At 43.8% G+C, this 12,977-nt stretch overlaps 1 non-coding gene and 1 pseudogene across 1 annotated transcript; both read left to right on the top strand.

The window, feature by feature from the left end:
* Nucleotides 1–1,404: 1,404 nt before the first annotated feature.
* LOC101279184 (sharpin-like) lies at nt 1,405–2,437 on the top strand (annotated as a pseudogene).
* A 9,577-nt stretch (nt 2,438–12,014) lies between these two features.
* TRNAG-CCC (transfer RNA glycine (anticodon CCC)) lies at nt 12,015–12,087 on the top strand. The gene has a single exon. It is a non-coding gene; the product is annotated as a tRNA-Gly (tRNA).
* Nucleotides 12,088–12,977: the final 890 nt, after the last annotated feature.

The following is a 12,977-nucleotide window of genomic DNA, read 5'->3' as shown; positions in this document are numbered from 1 at the left end:
GAAACTTTCTAACTACACCATAAATATTCACTTCCTTTCCCTATATTAGTCAATACCCATGATACAGGTTCAGCGTCCCTTTCCACAGTTCTGAAACCCAAACATTTCAGAAAACACAACTTTTTCTTTTAGGTTTGGTTTAAATTCGTTTGGCAACAAACCTGGTCTATTAACAGTCTTCATTTATTATTTATTGTTTTTACTTTATATCTCTTTATTATATGTATAGTTTGGTTATTGGGTGCTGTGGCCCTACCCCACTAGAATTGTTATGTATTATATAGGCTACAAACTATACTACCTTTCTAGAATGAGGGAAAATGTATGAATCCTGAAGTCCTGGCTCTAAATGTTTTGGATAAGAAACTGGCGACCTGTCTTTAGCACTTTAACATATTTACATATTTTCTTTGATTTATTTAGCTATTTTCAGCTTTCTCAACTTGATTATAAATCCCTCAAGAGCAGAATCATGTCTTGTGTGGCAACCCTCACACCACCTACTACACACTGAACATGAAGTATGTGCTAAATAAATAACCACTGGTTTGAATTTATTGACCCTAATAAGATTTGAGTAGAAGACTGACATGATTCCATAGTATGAGATTCAAAAAGGAAAGATGAATCAAAAACATTGCAGGGTTCTCAAAACTGCAGTTCTGACTATAATCCCCATAATCCCAAATGATTCTGACAAGAAGAAAATGTGACAGTGACATTTCTGCTCTTCTTTGCACTTGTCACACATCGTATCTAAAGTATTGAAATCGGGCCATGTTTCTGCTCACCTTCTTAAGGACCTGTGCCCTATTAACTCCCATACTTCTATGTGACGTCGCTGTTCTAATGGCTCCTTTCCACAAGCCTTTGCCTTTGCTCAAAACTGTTGCATCTTTAAAAATGAAAGAGAAAGAAAGCATGTTATGCACAGAGGAACAAAGGTGTTGTTACTTGAGGTGTATTATCCATGAGAAGGTGACAAATTCCATTTGTGATCCAGGAAACAAAAGTGAGGTTGGCAAGCAGGGTAAGGACAGTCAACAGGATCCACTTAAAGCAGCTTGCAAAGATGCTGCAAGGGCCAGAGAGCTCATTCAGAAGGCAAACTTTGATGGGAAACTAGATACCAGGCACCTGGATCATCAGTGGGACCATACGGCAAAGCCTGTCCAGCCCGGTTTGCTTTATTTGTCAGTACATACGTAGAGATTTTTGGTCTTAAGGTCACGACTCTTTTAGCAATCCCTCTAACACTATATCCCCATATCCAGAAAAGCCCTCTTGAATCTAAAAGCCCAAATAATGAAAAAAGCAGCACTATTCACACGCCAAAATGGTGACACAGAGTGGCCGGAGGGCACGGAAGCGGGATCGTGGGGCCGGGCCGGGGCCGGACCGGAGATGGCGCCGCCGGTGAGCGACGCAGCCGCGGCCTCGGACCCCGGCTGGGCCGCGGTGCTCCTGGCCGTGCTTGCCGCGGTGAGGCCGTTGGGCGCGGGGTGGGACGAGCGACCAGGGCGCTTCCAGCTGGAGCTGCTTGGTGCGGGGCCCGGGGCGGTCAGTTTGGAGCGGCCCTGGGAGTCAGTCTCCTACACCGTCCGAGGCCCCATCCAGCATGAGCTGCAGCCTCCACCAGGAGGGCCTGGGACTCTCAGCCTGCACTTCGCCAACCCTCAGGAAGCTTAGCGGTGGGCAGCCCTGGTCCGAGGTGCCACCGTGGAAGGACAGAATGAGGAACTAGCAGGGCACCTGACCCGGACCAGAGAGGGTGGGGATGAGAAGCGGGCAGCCCAAGCGGCAGCCATCCTGGCCCAGCATCATGTGGCCCTCAGCATCCAGCTGCAGGAGGCCTGCTTCCCTCCCGGCCCCATCAGACTACACGGCACAGCTGAAGATGCTGCATCCTCTGCCCATGTCTCGCTGCCGGTCCACCCCCACTGCACCACTGGGGCCCTCCAGGAGCAGATATTCTCGGAGTTCGGCTTCCCACCGGCTGTGCAGCGCTGGGTCATCGGGAGGTGCCTGTGTGTCCCTGGATACAGCCTTGCTTTCTATGGGGGCGAGCGGGACCGGGACTCTCAGCCCCCCCGAGAAGCCCCAGGACACAATCCTCAGCGCCCGCAGAAGATGGATGAGGAACTAGGCCGCCTTTTTCCTTAGTCACTGGGGCTGCCCCAAGCCCCTCAGCCAGCTGGCTCCAGCCTCCCCAACGCCCTTCAGCACAGCTGGCCCTGCCCTTCCTGCACCTTCACTAGTGCCCCAAAGCTGACCCGGCTGTGAGATGTGCAGCACCCAGAGGCCCTGGGCTTGGGAACCCCGTCCCACAGCCTCCACCCAGCAGCTACCAAAGGCCACAAGGAGAGACGATGGCCCTTCCCTTCCAAGCCCAAGGTCCCTAGAGCCCCTGCTGAACCTCTCAGGGAACCTCTGCTGACCACTCACGGGAGACAAAGCCGGAGTTGCAGGGGAGGGGCGGCGAGCTGGAGTCATTAAATGAACTTCTGAGCAAAAAAAAAAAGGTGACACAAACAAATTCACATTCTCATCAGGACTGGTCCATTCTGCAGGATCAAGAATTTCACAGGCCATTGCTTCGGCTGGACCACACAGAACCTCCCCTCCAGATATACGAAGTGCATCAGTGGGTTTTCAAATTAACACTTACTGAAATTTGAAACCTCTTCTTTTTCTTAATTTTTCCTGGTACTATCTATTGACCTTCAGAGCTGGTATTCTGGGTAATACACATGTGATTGCAAAGGCAAGAAAATAAGAGAATAGAGCCATGGAAAGAGATTGAGACAGAGAGAGAAGGGGGCGGGGAGAAAGAGAAGATACAGAAAAGATTAGGAAATCACCAATACTCTCTCCTTTTTTAATGTATGAAAATGGAGATTTCGTATAGTTCAACTTAAACATAAATACCTACTCCCACATTTTTATAAGAAAATAAAAAAGAGAGAGAAAGAAACGAGAGGCAATATACATAAGGATGATCTAGACGTATACGGGCCCTGCATCTCCACACTGCTGACTCTTCATCCACTTTCGGAGACGAAAACCCAGTTGCCATTGTGTGCCGGGTCATGATTTAGAGAATCACAAAGAAGGAACGTAGGCTTAAAAAGAGCCACATCGGCTTCCCTGGTGGCGCAGTGGTTGAGAGTCCGCCTGCCGATGCAGGGCACACGGGTTCGTGCCCCGGACCGGGAAGATCCCACATGCCGCGGAGCGGCTGGGCCCGTGAGCCATGGCCGCTGAGCCTGCGCGTCCGGAGCCTGTGCTCCGCAACGGGAGAGGCCACAGCGGTGCAGGGCCTGCGTACCGCAAAAAAAAAAAAAAAAAAAAAAAAAAAAAGAGCCACATCGAAATGAATGGCTGAAGGGCCACAGGTTAGACCCATGTCTTCAGAGTTGCTACTCTCCTTTTAGATACTTAACTCAGACTGCTGATGGCCCCCTTTCTTGGAGACTGTGCTAAAATCCACCACTGCGATCCGGAGCATTTGCTCTTAGTGCCGTCTTCCCTGCAAAAGGCCCGGGCCTCCCCTGCGATATCAGTCTGAGTGGCCAGGTGCCCACGGACTGATACAAGCACACACTTCCCTTCCTATTTCTTTCTTTGTTTCCTGGGTGAGGCTAGACTGCTTCCAATTTTGCCACTTGACAATTTGGCTTCTGTCAGAGTCAGTGTCTCTCACCTCAGGGAGAGGGAAACGAGGAAAGGAAATGGCAGTAACTTCTTTCTTCTATTTTTCCTCCAAAAGCGTCTTTTTCTGACACTCCACTTTGAGTTAGTTGAAAACTGGATCCTCGCCAGGGCTCAGTATGAGGAATGTGTTGTCATCGCCTGGGAGAATAAATCGGGCAGGACTCCTCAACTCTAGCAGACTGTGGCACTTACCTGGGGTAGCTGTTTTCAAGCACACGTTCCCAGGCCCCTACTCAATCAGAATCCCCCAGCATCTGTCTTTTTAAAAACATCTTTATTGCAGTATAATTGCTTTACAATGGTGTGTCAGTTTCTGCTTTATAACAAAGTGAATCAGCTATACATATACATATATCTCCGTATCTCCTCCCTCTTGCGTCTCCCTCCCACCCTCCCTATCCCACCCCTCTAGGTGGTCACAAAGCACCAAGCTGATCTCCCTGTGCTATGTGGCTGCTTCCCACTAGCTATCTATTTTACATTTGGTAGTGTATATATGTCCATGCCATTCTCTCACTTTGTCCCAGCTTACCCTTCTCCCTCCCCGTGTCCTCAAGTCCGTTCTCTACATCTGCATCTTTATTCCTGTCCTGCCCCTAGGTTCTTCAGAAGCATTTTTTTATAAGATTCAATATATATGTGTTAGCATACAGTATCTGTTTTTCTCTTTGACTTACTTCACTCTATGACAGACTGGGTCCAACCACCTCACTACAAATAACTCAATTTCATTTCTTTTTATGGCTGAGTAATATTCCATTGTATATATGTGCCACATCTTCTTTATCCATATTCATCTGTTGATGGACACTTACGTTGCTTCCATGTCCTGGCTATTGTAAAAAGAGCTGCAATGAACATTGTGGTACATGACTCTTTTTGAATTATGGCCTTCTCAGGGTATATGCCCAGTAGTGGAACTGCTGGGTCGTATGCTAGTTCTATTCTTAGTTTTTTAAAGGACCTCCATACTGTTCTCCACAGTGGCTGTATCAATTTACCTTCCCACCAACAGTGCAAGAGGGTTCCCGTTTCTCCACACCCTCTCCAGCATTTATTGTTTATAGATTTTTTGATGATGGCCATTCTGACTGGTGTGAGGTGATCTCTCACTGTAGTTTTGATTTGCATTTCTCTAATAATTAGTGATGTTGAGCATCCTTTCATGTGTTTGTTGGCAATCTGTATATCTTCTTTGGAGAAATGTCTATTTAGGTCTTCTGTCCATTTTTGGATTGGGTGGTTTTTTTGATATTGAGCTGCATGAGCTGCTTGTAAATTTTGGAGATTAATCCTTTGTCAGTTGCTTCATTTGCAAATATTTTCTCCCATTCTGAGGCTTGTCTTTCAGTCTTGTTTATGGTTTCCTTTGCTGTGCAAAAGATTTTAAGTTGCATTAGGTCCCATTTGTTTATTTTTGTTTTTATTTCCCTTTCCCTAGGAGGTGGGTCACAAAGGATCTTGCTGTGATTTATGTCATAGAGTGTTCTGCCTATATTTTCCTCTAAGAGTTTTATAGTGTCTGGCCTTACATTTAGGTCTTTAATCCATTTGGAGTTTATTTTTGTGTATGGTGTTAGGGAGTGTTCTAATTTCATTCTTTTACACGTAGCTGTCCAGTTTTCCCAGCACCACTTATTGAAGAGGCTGTCTTTGCTCCTTTGTATATTCTGGCCTCCTTTATCATAGATTAGGTGACCATAAGTGTGTGAGTTTATCTCTGGGCTCTCTATCCTGTTCCATTGATCTATATTTGTGTTTTTGTGCCAGTACCATACACTCTTGATTACTGTAGCCCTGTAGTGTAGTCTAAAGTAAGGGAGCCTGATTCCTCAAGCCCCATTTTTTTTTTTTCAAGACTGCTTTTGCTATTTGAGGTCATTCATGTTTCCATACAGATTGTAAAATTTTTTGTTCTAGTTCTGTGAAAAATGCCACTGGTAATTTGATAGGGATTGCATTGAATCTGTAGATTGCTTTGGGTAGTAGAGTCATTTTCACAATGTTGATTCTTCCAATCCAAGAACATGGTATATCTCTCCATCTGTTAGTATCATCTTTAATTTCGTTCATCAGTGTCTTACAGTTTTTTGCATACAGGTCTTTTGATTCCTTAGGTAGGTTTATTCCTAGGTATTTTATTCTTTTTGTTGCGATGGTAAATGGGACTGTTTCCTTAATTTCTCCTTCAGATTTTTCATCATTAGTGTATAGGAATGCAAGAGACTTCTGTGCATTAATTTTGTATCCTGCAACTTTACCAAATTCATTGATTAGCTCTAGTAGTTTTCTGGTGGCATCTTTAGGATTCTCTATGTATAGTATCATGTCATCTGCAGTGACAGTTTTACTTCTTCTTTTCCAATTTGTATTCCTTTTTTGTCTTTTTCTTCTCTGATAGCTGTGGCTAGGACTTCCAAAACTATGTTGAATAATGGTGGTGAGAGTGGATATCCTTGTCATGTTCCTGATCTTAGAGGAAATGCTTTCAGTTTTCCACCATTGAGAATGCCGTTTGCTGTGGGTTTGTCATATATGGCCTTTATTATGCTGACATAGATTCCCTCTATGCCCACTTTCTGGAGAGTTTTTGTCATAAATGGGTGTTGAATTTTGTCAAAAGCTTTTCCTTCATCTATTGAGATGACCATACGGTTTTTCTCCTTCAGTTTGTTAATATGGTGTATCACATTGATTGATTTGCGTATACTGAAGAATCCTTGCCTTCCTGGGATAAACCCCAGTTAATCATAGTGTATGATGCTTTTAATGTGCTGTTGGATTCTGTTTGCTAGTATTTTGTTGAGGATTTTTGCATCTATGTTCATCAGTGATATTGGCCTGTAGTTTTCTTTCTTTGTGACATCCTTGTCTAGTTTTGGTATCAGGGTGATGGTGGCCTCGTAGAATGAGTTTGGGAGCGTTTCTCCCTCTGCTATACTTTGGAAGAGTTTGAGAAGGATAGGTTTTAGCTCTTCTCTAAATGTTTGATAGAATTCGCCTGTGAAGACATGTGGTCCTGGGCTTTTGTTTGTTGGATGATTTTTAATCACAGTCTCAATTTCAGTGCTTGTGATTGGTCTGTTTGTATCTTCTATTTCTTCCTGGTTCAGTCTTGGACAGTTGTGCCTTTCTAAGAATTTGTCCAGTTTTTCCAGGTTGTCCAGTTTATTGGCATATAGTTGCTTGCACTAATGTCTCATTATCCCTTGTATTTCTACAGTGTCAGTTGTTACTTCTCCTTTTTCATTTCTAATTCTGTTGATTTGAGTCTTCTCCCTTTTTTTCTTGATGAGTCTGGCTAACGGTTAATCAATTTTGTTTATCTTCTCAAAGAACCAGCTTTTAGTTTTATTGATCTTTCCTATCGTTTTCTTTGCTTCTATTTCATTTATTTCTGCTCTGATCTTTATGATTTCTTTCCTTCTGCTAACTTTGGGTTTTTTTGTTCTTCCTTCTCTAATTGCTTTAGGTGTAAGGTTAGGTTGTTTATTTGAGATTTTTCTTGTTTCTTGAGATAGGATTGTATTGCTATAAAATTCCCTCTTAGAACTGCTTTTGCTGCATCCCATAGGTTTTGGATCATCGTGTTTTCATTGTCATTTGATTCTAGGTATTTTTTGATTTCTTCAGTGATCTCTTGGTTATTTAGTAGTGTATTGTTTAGCCTCCATGTGTTTGTATTTTTTACAGGTTTTTTCCTGTAATTGATATCTAGTCTCATAGTGTTGTGGTCAGATAAGGTACTTCATACGATTTCAATTTTGTTAAATTCACCAAGGCTTATTTGTGACCCAGGATATGACGTATCCTGGAGAATGTTCCATGAGCACTTGAGAAGAAAGTGTATTCTGCTGTTTTTGCATGGAATGTCCTATAAATATCAATTAAATCCATCTTGTTTAATGTATCATTTAAAGCTTGTGTTTCCTTATTTATTTTCATTTTGGATGATCTGTCCATTGATGAAAGTGGGGTGTTAAAGTCCCCTACTATGATTGGGTTACTGTCAATTTCCCATTTCATGGCTGTTAGCATTTGCCTTATGCATTGAGGTGCTCCTATGTTGGGTGCATAAATATTTACAATTGTCATATCTTCTTCTTGGGTTGATCCCTTAATCATTATATAGTGTCCTTCTTTGTCTCTTTTAACAGTCTTTATTTTAAAGTCTATTTTTTCTGATACGAGAATTGCTACTCCAGCTTTCTTGGATTTCCATTTGCATGGAATATCTTTTTCCATCCCTCACTTTCAATCTATATGTGTTCCTAGGTCTGAAGTGGGTCTCTTGTAGACAATATGGGTCTTGTTTTTGTATCCATTCATCTAGTCTGTGTCTTTTGTTTGCAGCATTTAATCCATTTACACTTAAGGTAGTTATCGATATGTATGTTTCTATTACCATTTTCTTAATTATTTGGGGTTTGTTATTGTAGGTCTTTTCCTTCTCTTGTGTTTCCTGCCTAGAGAAGTTCCTTTAGCATTTGTTGTAAAGCTGGTTTGGTGGTGCTGAATTCTCTTAGCTATTTTTTTTTTTTTTTTTTTTTGCGGTACGCGGGCCTCTCACTGTTGTGGCCTCTCCCATTGTGGAGCACAGGCTCCGGACGCGCAGGCTCAGCGGCCATGGCTCACAGATCCAGCCGCTCCATGGCATGTGGGATCTTCCCGGACCAGGGCACGAACCCATGTCCCCTGCATCGGCAGGTGGACTCTCAACCACTGTGCCACCAGGGAAGACCTCTCTTACCTTTTGCTTGTCTGTACAGGTTTTAATTTCTCCATCAAATCTGAATGAGATACTTGCTGGGTAGAGTAATCTTGGTTGCAGGTTTTTCTCCTTCATCACTTTAACTATGTCCTGCCAGTCCCTTCTGGCTTGCAGAGTTTCTGCTGAAAGATCAGCTGTTAACCTTATGGGGATTCCCTTGTGTGTTATTTGTTGTTTTTCCCTTGCCGCTTTTAATATGTTTTCTTTGTATTTAATTTTTGACAGTTTTGATTAATATGTGTCTTGGGTGTTTCTCCTGGGATTTATCCTGTATGGGACTCTCTGTGCTTCCTGGACTTGATTATTTCCTTTCCCATACTGGGAAGTTTTCAACTATAATCTCTTCAAATATTTTGTCAGGCCTTTTCTTTTGGTCTTCTTCTCCTGGGACCCCTATAATGTGAATGTTGGTGCGTTTTTTAATGTTGTCCCAGAGGTCTCTGAGCCTGTCCTTAATTCTTTTCATCCTTTTTTCTTTATTCTGCTCTGTGGTGGTTATTTCCACTATTTTATCTTCCAGGTCACTTATCCGTTCTTCTGCCTCAGTTATTCTGCTATTGATTCCTTCTAGAGAATTTTTATTTCATTTATTGTTCTGTTCATCATTGTTTGTTTGCTCTTTAGTTCTTCTAGGTCCTTGTTAAACGTTTCTTGTATTTTCTCCATTCTGTTTCCAAGATTTTGGATCATCTTTACTGTTATTACTCTGAATTCTTTTCAGGTAGACTGCCTATTTCCTCTTCATTTGTTTGGTCTGGTGGGTTTTTACCTTGCTCCTTCATCTGCTGGGTGTTTCTCTGTCTTCTCATTTTGCTTCTTACTGTGTTTGGGGTCTCCTTTTTGCAGGCTGCAGGTTCGTAGCTCCCTTTGTTTTTGGTGTCTGCCCCCAGTGGCTAAGGTAGGTTCAGTGGGTTGTGTAGGCTTCCTGGTGGAGGGGACTAGTGCCTGTGTTCTGGTGGATGAGGCTGAATCTTGTCTTTGTGATGGGCACGTCCACGTCTGGTGGTGTGTTTTGGGGTGTCTGTGGCCTTATTATGATTTTTGGCAGCCTCTCTGCTAATGGGCGGGGTTGTGTTCCTGTCTTGCTAGTTGTTTGGCATAGGGTGTCCAGCACTGTAGCTTGCTGTTCGTTGAGTGGAGCTGGGTCTTCGTGTTGAGATGGAGATCTCTGAGATAGCTTTCGCCATTTGATATTATGTGGAGCTGGGAGGTCTCTGGTGGACCAATGTCCTGAACTCGGCTCTCCCACCTCAGAGGCTCAGGCCTGACGCCCGGCTGGAGCACCAAGACCCTGTCAGCCACAGGGCTCACAAGAAAAGGGAGAAAAAAAAAGAAAGGAAGGAAGGAAGGGTGGGAGGGAGGGAGAGAGGAAGGAAAGAAGGAAGGAAGGAAGGAAGGAAGGAAGGTTGGATAAAATAAAGTTCTTAAAATAAATTAAAAATAAATTTAAAAGTAACAAAAAGAAGAAAGAAAGAAGAGAGCAACCAAATCGAAATCCACCAATTATAACAAGCACTAAAAACTATACTAAAAATAGAAACGGACAGACAGAACCCTAGGACAAATGGTAAAAACAAAGCTATACAGACAAAATCACACCATACAAAGAAGCATACACATACACACTCACAAAAAGAGAAAAAGGAAATATATATATATATATATATATATATATATATATAAAAGAAGGAAGAGAGCAATGAAATCAAGAAACAAATGTACCAATGATAATAAACTCTAAATACTAAACTAAGATAAAACCAGAAACAAATTAGATGCAGAAAGCAAACCCCAAGTCTACAGTTGCTCCCAAAGTCCACCAACTCAATGGTGGGATGATTCGTTGTCTATTCAGGTATTCCACAGATGCAGGGTACATTAAGTTGATTGTGGAAATTTAATCCGCTGCTCCTGAGGCTGCTGGGAGAGATTTCCCTTTCTCTTCTTTGTTCTCACAGCTCCTGGGGTTCAGCTTTGGATTTGGGCCCGCCTCTGCATGTAGGTCGCCTGAGGGCGTCTGTTCTTTGCTCAGACAGGACGGGGTTAAAGGAGCAGCTGCTTCGGGGGCTCTGGCTCACTCAGGCCGTGGGGAGGGAGGGGTACGGATGAGGGGCGAGCCTGCGGCGGCAGAGGCCGGCGTGACGTTGCACCAGCCTGAGGCGCGCCGTGCGTTCTCCCAGGGAAGTTGTCCCTGGATCACGGGACCCTGGCAGTGGCGGGCTGCACAGGCTTCCGGGAGGGGAGGTGTGGAGAGTGACCTGTGCTTGCACACAGGATTGTTGGTGGCGGCAGCAGCGTTAGCGTCTCATGCCCGTCTCTGGGGTCTGTGCTGATAGTCGCGGCTCATGCCCGTCTCTGGAGCTCGTTTAGGCAGTGCTCTGAATCCCCTCTCCTTGCACACCCCGAAATAATGGTCTCTTGCCTCTTAGGCAGCTCCAGACCTTTTCCTGGACTCCCTCCCACCATTAATTTTTAAGGCCAGTGGATTTCTGCTCTAAAAGAGTTTTTACTGCCTGATCCTCGCAGAGGTTCTCCAGGATTGCCACAGACCGAGGTCCCAAAATCTGTCTGTGCTGTACTAAAGTTACTTATACCTGTCAAGTCAAAGCGCTGAGACAGCGAGGTGTGCAGTGAAGAGAGGGTTTACTCACGAGGCAGTCCAGCGAGGAGCAGGAGAACGAATCCCAAATCCGCCTTCCCTGAAGGCAAGGGGCTCAGGGTACTCCAGCATCTGTCTTGTTGCTTTAACTCAGTGGTTCTCAACTGGGGGATGATTTTGCCCCCAGGGGTCATGTAGCAACATCTGGAGACAGTTGGGTTGTCATAACTAGGGGGTGGGGGCTACTAGTAACTAGTGGGTCAAGGCCAGGGAGGCTGCTAAACATCCTACAGTGCACAGGACAGTCCCCCATCGGAGAATGATCTGGTCTCAGTTGTTAGTAGTGCCAAGGTGGAGAAACTCAGGCTTAACACCTCAAGCAGTTCTGATGATCCAACAGGTTTCAGAACTAGTAGCTTTAGATAGTCCAAGAAGATGGTAAGACTGGAAAAGATTATAAATGAGCCATTATAACTTACTGGCAAGAATAGTCACTAATTACTGAATCTAGCTTACATTTCAATTATCCGAAGTCTTGAGAAAGAGAGTGGGTTGACCGTAACAAACATCGTACAAATTTTGCCCCTCCTGTTTCTTGCATTTGTGTGTGGTAGGGATGGTGGGAATAGGTATAGATATAGATATATAGATATAAAAACACATACATATATTCTTATTCTCTAGTCTATGTACGTGAAAAAGTGGTATTACTGAAAACAAGATGTGTACACGGGTTAACACAATATTGTAAATCAACTATACTTGAATTAAAAAATGTGTACACGTGGCTTGCAGCATATTCAGGGGGAAGTAATATTAATAACGGAGGCGAGAAATGCTTGGATATAGGTTTGTTCCTTGCCCAATCTTCTTTGCAAACGTCTGGAGTCTCCTGGTGAATACTGAGATTCAAATATTGATTCAGGGACTTCCCTGGTGGTCCAGTGGGTAAGACTCTGCACTCCCAATGCAGGGGGCCCGGGTTCGATCCCTGGCCAAGGAACTAGATCCCACATGCCGCAACTAAGAGTCCGTGTGCCGCAACTAAAGATCCCACATGCCGCAATGAAGATCTTGCATGCCGTACTAAGACCCAGCGCAGCCAAGATAAATAAATAAAATAAATAATAAATAAATAAATTTAAAATAAAAAACAAATATTGATTCAGTAGGCAGAAATAGAGAGTTTCTCCTGTACCTACTTGATACAAAGGTTTCCACTAATGAAAGTGAAAGGATTTTTATTAGTTTTTTTTTTTCTTTTTCAAACATTTCCTAAGGTTTCTGGGAACGGCAGTTGGTAGTGAAGAGAAACCATCACCACAGGTTTAGAGGTAGGTCAGAGGTCCATCTTTTTTCAGACCCCTATAGCTCCATGACTTCTCTCCTTACATGCATGTCCACTCTGGAGAAAACTTATATAAAAATAAGATAGTATTCGGGGCCTTATTTCTACATCCATTCACTCATTCACACATCCAGTATTGCTTGAGAGTCTGCTATGCCAGGCACTGTTGTAGGTGCTGAGGCTACAGCAGTGAACAAAAAAACAAGACCCTACCCTCATGGAATTTCCCTTTTGCTGGGGCAGATGCACACACAAAAACCAAACAGCTACTCTGTGTAGAATTCATCAGGGACAGATGGGTGGTGTAGGGGGAAGTGAAGCAAGGAAAGGAGAAGAGGGAGCATCAAGGGTGGAAGTGAGTGTACATTTTATAGTGGATGGTCAGGGAAGGCCTCCATGAACAGGAGACATTTAGGCAGACAGCAGAAGGAAGCAAGGGAACCAGGCTAGCCAAGTGGTTATCCGGATGAAGAGCATAGATGGCAGTGGGAACAGCAAGTGCAAAGGCCCTGGGGTATATAAGAAACAGAACAAGTGACTATCTT

The sequence above is a fragment of the Orcinus orca genome, chromosome X, assembly GCF_937001465.1.
Source record: "Orcinus orca chromosome X, mOrcOrc1.1, whole genome shotgun sequence".
NCBI lineage: Eukaryota > Metazoa > Chordata > Mammalia > Artiodactyla > Delphinidae > Orcinus > Orcinus orca.
Note: the sequence above shows the minus strand (reverse complement) of the source record. Positions and strands in the feature narration are given on the sequence as shown.